This window comes from Pleurodeles waltl, chromosome 1_1 (genome assembly GCF_031143425.1).
Source record: "Pleurodeles waltl isolate 20211129_DDA chromosome 1_1, aPleWal1.hap1.20221129, whole genome shotgun sequence".
Lineage (NCBI taxonomy): Eukaryota > Metazoa > Chordata > Amphibia > Caudata > Salamandridae > Pleurodeles > Pleurodeles waltl.
Window position 1 is genome coordinate 841,538,482 of NC_090436.1, and position 10,126 is coordinate 841,548,607.

Below are 10,126 nucleotides of genomic sequence, written 5' to 3' on the forward strand. Positions count from 1 at the left end.
ACAGGGTTTTGGAACTGTCCAACAAACTATGCTTATGCACTAGAAGCCACAACCCACCCACTGTGGTACCATGCCTTAAATGTACATTTCTAAAGGTAGTATAACCTAGAGGAAAAGTGTTAGAAATGGGGTCTTTGGTTGGCAGTCAGGTTATCCCCTGTCCAATCAAGGACCCTCACTCTAGTCAGGGTAAGTCACACACAATCCAAATTAACCTGTGCCCACCCTCTGGTAGCTTGGCAGTGAGAAGTCAGGCTTAACATAGAAGTCAATGTGTAAATTATTTGTGCAATAAATCATACAATAACACAATATAGCACCACAGAAATGCACCACACTGTGTTTAGAAAAATAGATAATCTTTGTCTGATAAGATGCAGATCAAAACGATTAAAAGGCAATAAGTATACGTTGAAATATTACTGTAAAAGTAATATAAAGTGTCTTAGAATTGAAATATTACTGTAAAAGCAATAAAAGGTATCTTAAGTTCTCCTAGAACCAACAAGTGTGTCTTGCAGGGCAAAGTACCTGGTTTGCGTGGAAAAATCCTCGCAAGGGACTGCAGAGGACGAGATGCGTGGAAAACGGTAGGTGTGTGTCGGTTTCGTCCCTTTGCACATGACTTGTGCATTATTTTCCACGCAGGGAAGACGTTGCGTTGATTTCCGGCACGCGGACTTGGATCCTCTTCGGGTTGTGGGTTTTTCAGACGCCCCGGGAACGATGCATGGAATCCTGGGCTTGTGGAGCGAAGTGACAGGCACTGCGTCGATTCCGGTGGGTGATGCATGGAAATTTCTCCTGCATGGCTGGTGCTGCATCGATTCCTCTCAGGAAGTTGGGCTGCGTTCTTCTGGGTTGGCTTACGGCGATCCAGTAGGGCCGTGCGTCACAGTTCCTGTTGCGTCGCTGGCACTGCTTCGATATTCCATCGCGAAGTTGGGCTGCATTGTTCCAGTCTCGGCGTGCAGGGAATTTTCCACCGCGAGCAGGCTGTGCGTTGTTTTTGGCAGGCTGTGCGCCGAATTTTCACCACACAGGGATTCCAGTTGCAGGAGAGAAGTCTATTATTTGGTCCTGAGACTTCAGGGAACAGGAGGCAAGCTCTATGCAAGCCCTTGGCGAGCACTCTTTCAGCACAGCAAGAGAGCAGCAAGGCAGCAGGCAGCAGCAGGGCAACAGCAGGGCAGCAGTCCTTTACAGAATGCGGTCAGGTGAGTCCCTTGGGCAGCCAGGCAGTTCTTCTTGGCAAGTTGCAGGTTTTAGTCCAGAGTTTCCTTCCCAGGTAGTGTCTGAGTTGGTAGGGGCAAAGGCCCTGTTTAAATACCAAAATGTGCCTTTGAAGTGGGAGAGACTTCAAAGAGTGGCTTAGAAGTGCACAAGGTCCCCTTTCAGTTCAAACCTGTCTGTCAGGGTCCCAGTAGGGGGAGTGGCAGTCCTTTGTGTGAGAGCAGGCCCTACATCCTCCCAGCCCAGGAAGACCCATTCAAAATGCAGATGTATGCAAGTGAGGCTGAGTATCCTGTGTTTAGGGTGCGTCTGAGTGAATGCACAAGGAGCTGTCAACTAAACCCAGTCAGACGTGGATTGTAAGGCACAGAAAGATTTAAGTGCAGAGCAATGCTCACTTTCTAAAAAGGGCATTTCTAAAATAGTAATATTAAATTCAACTTCACCAGTCAGCAGGATTTTGTATCACCATTCTGGCCATACTAAATATGACCTTCTTACTCCTTTTAGATCAGCAGCTACCACTCTAACAATGTATGAGGGCAGCCCCAATGTTAGCCTATGAAGGAAGCAGGCCTCACAGCAGTGTAAAAACGAATTTAGGAGTTTTACACTACCAGGACATGTAAACTACATTGGTACATGTCCTGCCTTTTGCCTGCACAGCACCCTGTCCTAAGGGTTACCTAGGGCACACCTTAGGGGCGACTTATATATAGAAAAAGGGGAGTTTTAGGCTTGGCAAGTACTTTTAAATTCCAAGTCTAATTGGCAGTGAAACTGCATACACAGGCCGTGCAATGGCACGCCTGAGACAAGGTTAAGGGGCTACGTTAGTGGCTGGCACAATCAGTGCTGCAGACCCACTGGTAGCTTTTAATCTACAGGCCCTGGGCACATATAGTGCACTCTACTAGGGACTTATAAGTAAATTAAATAACTCAATTGGGTATGATCCAATGTTACCATGTTTAAAGGGAGAGAGCATGTGCACTTTAGCACTGGCCAGCAGTGGTAAAGAGCGCAGAGTCTTAAAACCAGCAAAAACAGTATCTAAAAAGTGGAGGGAGGCAGCCAAAAAGATATGGGTGACCACCCTAAGGCTGTCAGGTCTAACATGTGTCCCCCCCAGCTGAAAGTGGGGAGAGCTACCCAACCTCCTGGGAGGTCTCATCTCTAAGGCGGAAGTATCTGGAGAGACCATCAGCATTGGGGTGGTCAATCCCCGGTCGATGCTCCACCGTAAAGTCTATCCCCTGTAGGGAAATGGATCACCTCAAGAGTTTAGGATTCTCACCCCTCCTCTGCATGAGCCATCTGAGAGGACTGTGGTCTGTCTGAACCTGGAAGTGAGTCCCAAACAGGTATGGTCTCAGCTTCTTCAGTGCCCAGACCACAGCAAATGCTTCTCTTTCAATAGCACTCCACCTCTGATAGTTCGAATCTTAGCCTGGAGGGGCTGCACCTTGCCACCACCTACTAGGTGTCCTAAGTACACCACGGAACCCTGCCCAATCTGGCACTTACTGGCCTTGATGGTCAGGCCTGTATGTTGCAGAGCCTGAAGCACCTCCTTAAGGTGGAGCAGGTGTTCCTCCCAGCTGTCACTGTAGATGTCAATGTCATCTAAGTAGGCTGCGCAGAAGGCATCCTTGCCAGTTAGGACCCCGTTGACCAACCTTTGGAAGGTAGCGGGGGCATTTCTCAACCCAAAGGGCATCACCCGGAATTGGTAATGGCCTTCAGGTGTGGAAAATGCAGCTCTCTTTTTATCCCCTTCAGTAAAGGCGATCTGCCAGTAACCTGATGTGAGATCAAAAGTACTGAGGAATTTGGCAGCGCCTAGCCTGTCTGCGAGCTCATTAAGCTCAGGGGATGGGGTGAGCGTCAGTCCGTGTGACTCAATTGAGACCCCGGTAGTCCACACAGAACCAGTGTTCCGGCTTGGCACCAGGTGCTGCAGCCTTGGGCACCAGCACCAAAGGGCTGGCCCAGGGACTATTAGACTTCTCAATGACCCCTAGAGCCAACATCTTGGAGATTTCCTCTTTGATGCTGGCCTTCACCTTATCTGACAACCTGTAAATGTTGTTCTTTAAAGGGGGACTGTCTCCCATGTCAATATCATGGACACACAAGTGTGTGAATCTAGGGGTGAGGGAAAACAGGGAGGAGTACTGTTCCAGTAACTCGTAGCAGTCCCCTCTCTGGTCTAGGGTCAGGGCGTCATAGCGAATGACACCCTCCACCGACCCATCACCTTCCTTGGCAGAGAGGAGGTCAGGAAGAGGTTCACTCTCTTCCTCCATACCCTCATCTGTCACCAGAAGCATGTTGACCTCCGTCCTCTCAAAGTGAGGCTTCAGTCGGTTGACATAGAGCACCCTTAGGGGGTTCCTAGGGGATTGGAGGTCCACTAGGTAAGTGGCCTCCCCTTTCCGCTCCTTCACTTCAAATGGGCCAGAGCAGCAGTCCTGGAGAGCTCTAGGCTCTACTGGCTCCATTACCCACACTTTGTCTCCAGGTTGAAACTCCACCAGGGTGGCCTTCTGGTCATACCAGTGTTTCATTACCTCTTGACTGGCCTCAAGGTTACTTTTGGCCGTTTTCAAGAAGCGATGCATCTGGTTGCGGAGGGCCAGCATGTAACGGACCACATCCTGAGGGGGTGCCTTGGGAGCTTTCTTCCACCCCTCGTTGACAATGCTTAAGGGTCCCCTGACAGCCTTTCAAGGTCTTGTTGAATCTCTCCACAAGACCATTAGATTGGGGTGATAGGGTGTGGTGAACTTGTAGGTTACACCACATGCATCCCACATGGACTTCATGTATGCAGACATGAAGTTAGTGCCTCTGTCAGACACTATCTCCTTTGGGAATCCCACACAGGTAAATATCCCCATTAGAGTTCTGGTCACCACCAGTGCAGTTACGGTTCTCAGAGGGATTCCCTCTGGGTAACGGGTGGCATGGTTCACCAAAACCAGGATGAACCTGTTGCCTAGGGCAGTTTTGGGGTCCAATGGACCAACAATGTCGATGCCCACCATTTCAAAGGGGGTGCCAACGACAGGAAGTGGAATCAGGGAGGCTTTTAGGGGCATATTTATACTCTGTTTGCACCGAATTAGTGTCATTTTTTTTAACTCTAATTTGGTGCAAAACTAACTCCATATTTATACTTTGGTGCTAGACCCCTCTAGCACCAAATTTATGGAGTTAAAGTCATTTTTTGAAAGTGGAGACCTACTTTGCCTTAATGAGATGCAAGGTAGGCGTTCCCGTGCAAAAAATGACTCTATGGCCTTAACGCCATATTTAGGGGCATATTTATACTCTGCGGCATATTTATACTCTGTTTGCACCGAATTAGTGTCATTTTTTTTTCACTCTAATTCGGTGCAAAACTAACTCCATATTTATACTTTGGTGCTAGACCCATCTAGCACCAAGGCCCTGATTTAAACTTTTTTTGCACCGCATTAACGTCATTTTATGACGCAAAAGTGGCGCAAACTTACAAAATATTGGCCCTTATTTATACTTTTTGCTGCAAAACTGCACTAACTCAGTTTTGCACCAAAAAGTTTAGCACCGGCTTGCACCATTTCTGTGCACCAGCCGGGCACCATATTTATGGAATGGTGCAAGCCGGTGCAAAGGGTAGGCTAGAGTAAAAAAAAATGACTTTAGTCTGGTGGGGCTGGCAGTATAGAAGAAGAGGGTTTAGCACAAAAAAATGGCTTTAGGCAGGTTAGAGTAAAAGAAAATGACTCTAACCAGATTAGCGCCATTTTATGGTGCTAAACCTACCATGCCACATGACTCTTGCCTTAGAAAAGGCAGGAGTCATGCCCACCACCCCAGTGGCTAGCACAGAGGTCAGGGGTCCCCTGGGCATGGCCATTGCACCCTGTGCCATGTATGGGTGCCCATTTCAGGGCCCCCTATGGCACTTTCAAAAATAAAATGCACTTACCTGTACTTACCTGGGATGGGGTCCCCCATCCTCGCAGCCCTCTAGTGTGGGTGGGGGTTCCCCTAGGGCCTAGGGAGGGCACCTCTGGGCTTATTACATGGTGTTCCACCATGGAAATAGGGCCACAGGTCCCCTAAAGCCTGACCTGACCCTGGTCTTAAAAAATGGGGCAAAGCAAGCTTTGCCCCATTTTTTGACCCCCTCCTCCCTCCCATGCACCATTTTTACATGGGAGTATAAATATGGTGTTAAGGCCATAGAGTCATTTTTTTGCACAGGAACGCCTACCTTGCATCTCATTAAGGCAAGGTAGGTTTCCACTTCCAAAAAATGACTTTAACTCCATAAATTTGGTGCTAGACGGGTCTAGCAACAAAGTATAAATATGGAGTTAGTTTTGCACTGAATTAGAGTAAAAATCAATTTACGCTAATTCAGTGCAAACAGAGTATAAATATGGCTCTTAGCGTCAAAAAATGATGCTAATCTGGTCAGAATCATTTATTTTGACTCAAAACTGCCTAACGTCATTTTTTTTTAAGCTAGCCTACCCTTTGCACCGGCTTGCACCATTCCATAAATATGGTGCCCAGCTGGTGCTAAAAAATGGTGCAAGCCGGTGCAAAACTTTTTGGGGCAAAACTGCCTTAGTGCAGTTTTGCACCAAAAAGTATAAATAAGGCCCTTAATCTTTTCCCTGTTTTACCACTGGCCTGGCAGGTAGGACAGGACCTACAGAACGCATCTGAGTTTGTCCTCATTCGGGGCCAATAGAAGTGGGTGACAAGCCTGACAAAGGTTTTGTCTTGCCCCAAATGTCCTGCCAGGGGGATGTCATAAGCCAGACCCAATAGGAAGGCCCTGTAACACTGGGGGACCACCCGCGCATGCGCTGCCCCAATGGCCGGAACCTTAGGCTCACTGTAAAGAAGATCATTCTCCCAATATATAAGGTGATTGCCAGAGGCCTCTCCTGGTGCCTGGGCTGAGGCCTGTTACCTCATGCTCCCTAGAGTCGGAAATTCTTTCTGCGCCTTGCAGAATTCCTCCCTGGTGGGCCTGAGAGAGTGTAGTTTAAATACTACTTATACTAAAAATTAAGGCCCGTATTTATACTCCGTTTGCGCCGAATTAGCGTCGTTTTTTTCAACGCGAATTCGGCGCAAAACTAACGCCATATTTATACTTTGGCGTTAGACGCGTCTAGCGCCAAAGTATGGGCAAATAGCGTCATTTTTTTGCGTGAACGCCTTCCTTGCGTTAATGAGATGCAAGGAAGGCGTTCCCGTCTAAAAAAATGACGGCGACGCAAATGCGTCGTATTTATACTCCCGGGCAAAAGTCACGCCCGGGAGGTGGCGGGTCAAAAAACCCCGCATTTGCGCCACTATTTAACGCCTGGGTCAGGGTAGGCGTTAAGGGGCCTGTGGGCTCAAAATGAGCCCACAGGTGCCCTCCCCTGCCCCCAGGGACCCCCCTGCCACCCCTGCCCACCCCAGGAGGACACCCAAGGATGGAGGGACCCACCCCAGGGACATTCAGGTAAGTTCAGGTAAGTATAATTTTTTATATTTTTTTATTTTTTTTGGGTGGCATAGGGGGGCCTTATTTGTGCCCCCCTACATGCCACTATGCCCAATGACCATGCCCAGGGGACATAAGTCCCCTGGGCATGGCCATTGGGCAAGGGGGCATGACTCCTGTCTTTACTAAGACAGGAGTCATTTAAATGGCGTCTGGGCGTCGAAAATAATGGCGCAAATCGGGTTGAGGCGATTTTTTTGCCTCAACCTGACTTGCCCCATTTTAAGACGCCCTAACGCCATTTTCCCCCTACGCCGGCGCTGCCTGGTCTACGTGGTTTTTTTCCACGCACACCAGGCAGCGCCGGTCTGCTAGCGCCGGCTAACGCCATTCCATAAATACGGCGCCCGCATGGCGCTTCAGAATGGCGTTAGACGGCGCTAAATTTTTTGACGCTAAACTGCGTTAGCGCAGTTTAGCGTCAAAAAGTATAAATATGGGCCTAAATGCTTAATGACGCTGCATAGAAAACGACAATAATTAGTGTTTTGCTTAAACACGCATCTGAATTACGACTATAATGTGTGAGGTCACCAAAATACGTGAACTAACAATAATGAGTAAAACTGTTCATGTTATGGTTTTATATTAACATTTACTATATCGGATTTGTATTAATAATCTCATCGGCTTTAAGTTAGCGTTAGTTGTAGATTTAGCTGCCTAGCTCTCATATTAAAGCATTTTTCTCTGTTTTCCAGTGTGCTGACTCGCAAATGGCCATGACCCTGCATTTGTTCCTTTCCTTTCATTTCATGTATCAACCTAGATTCTGTTCTCACTCGCATGCTCGTTGTTTAGAATGAGTTATGTACAAAAGTTGAAACAAAAGTAGATTAATGAAATGTACAAGGACATTTAACCATGGACAAAGGAAACTCATGACCCGAGAAGATGTGCCAAATGGTGAAGTAAAATCCGGATGTGCCACCTCCGAAGGCGTCAATTACGAAGACCAATCAAAATGTTATGGATTATCATGGGGTGACAATTGGAATTACCTAATGCTTAATTTGATAGGTTGAAGATAGTGGGGTATAGTAAATGTCCAATAGAATTTTGGGGGAACGTATCATGAAAAAGGGATAAAAACCCATGTCACAGAAGGGTCGTTAGAATTAGGTAGGGAATGCTGTTGATTTTATCCAGAAACTCTGTCACTTTGTTTGGTGACTTGAGACTTAATAAACCATCCTCACCCATAGACTGCCCCTGTACGCTTCTCCTCCTTATGAGGGAGGTGTCCCCTGTCTTTTAGACAAAGTTAGACTGATGGCGATTTGACTGATGTTCTGAAGACGAAGACTGATCCTGTGTGCTGACCTAATCCTTGTAGGGTAATTATGACAATGCAATATGTAATTTGTCTGTTTGCTTTTCCTTTCTAGGTACCAACTGCTCATTTTTGAATAGAGGCCATAGTTAGATGTTTTCTAAATTGATGTTCTAAATTATTTTGCATGAAGTCCAACATGCTGATGCTAATTAGTGGTTAGGACAGATAATCACTCTGACTGACGCAAATAGACAGAGACTGACGTTGCGCTATGATGAACTGAGACATACGTGATATTCTTTGTATTCTGATCTATGTTCACGCCGTGATATGTTCTTATGTTTGTGATTCTTACATTAATGAAATCATATCACAGTTGCCATATTGTGACTATGCTCTTATGCTTCTTGGTTTTGAGATTGACACTTTGCTAATAGATTGTAATCAATAGGGAATAAAATTCATGAAATTCTATCAAAAGGTGTGGTTATTCATGGCTGAAAGGTCATGGTTGCCTCGACAATTTGATTAATGTCTTTAACCAAAGTAAAGTGCATTGTGGTGGTGAATATTGATGACATTATTGATATATTGCTTGACATATTGATCAGTTATCTCGTCCTACGGTTTCTCACCACTGGGTCACAAGATTCATTGGCCTAAAACGAGTCCTAATGTGTATAAATTAACATAAAGGGACGCGTTAACAGGCCCACTGTCAACATGCCAGCCAGCAAGCTCAGGTAGGTCATCTAGGGCAGCAATGTCTTCCCCAGTTGGCTGGTGGTATGTTGGCTCCCGCGGCTTTGGCTGTCTTTTTCTAAGACACCCGAAGTCGTAATGAGGGCCAATGTCTAGAGTTAGAAATCTTCTGTCTACAAATATGCCAAAAGTATCAGCATCTATCCAGCAAGGGACCTTCCTTGGGCACAAAATTCTAATTTCTTCTACTTGGAGTGTTCCTGACAAAAGTCAACGGCCTCACTGGGACCCGGTGCATTGACTATCTGATTTCATGGAGCATTTTTCAGCTACAGCTTGCTACCTTGCCTTGCTGAGGATTTCTGACTTCCATTCCAGGGACTACGTCAAAAGGTAAATCTTCAAACTGGGTCAAACCTGTTTTCTCTACTTGACTGGCATCCCATCATGATCATCCTTAACTTGCGCCTGGGTACCAGTGAAGTGTAACCAGTTAGGTTGGTGCCTAACACTTTCTTGTGCTATTATCATATATAAATATTAAAAATTCATAACTCAGGTTTCACTTGTTGGATTCTTGTTCCTTTGGTATTATTTCATGTATTAAAATATGCTCTATTGTTCTAAATGGTTTGACTTTTTTTTGTTGTATTTTGACTGTATTACCATTTGGCTACTAAATACATAACTTATACATTGCCTTCACGGTAACACTGCCTGCTATGTGCCATAGGGTAGAGAAATGTGTAATCACCTCACTTTTGATACATTCTATTCCTGGTTTTTAGACTCTGCAGAATGTCATACTGCTGTCCAGTGCCCACTGTATGTACTCTGACCGTAAAGCATGTTCATATTGGCTATATTCCTAGTTTGGCATATTTTACTTACCTGTGAGTTCCTAGTGTATGGTAGGAAGTGTACTCAGGCAGGTAAGTTAAAGGTAATTTGTGGACTATGTGACAGGCAAAATATGACTGCAGGTCTACCACGTTAACTTTTCTGTGCCAGTTGAAAGCTGAATATTCAACCTGTGAAAATGAACCCTTCTGAAAAGCCTATCCCCTATTTTAAAATATTATTAAATCACCCCTAAGTTAGCCTTAAATGCCCATAAAAGTAGGACACATAAATGTTTGCAGTTAAACATGTCCTTAAAGTGACAAGGCCCTAAAAGCTGTTTTGTCTGTAATAGAGTTAGCTCTTCTATAGGAAAGCACTGAGATACAATATTATAATTAATAATACTGTCACTGCTTTGGAAACAGTTGCAAAGGTAATTTGTGGTAGCCAAATCTATTGTTAATGTGGGGTATGTAACAAATATTTTACAAAAAGCACTTTTAAAATGT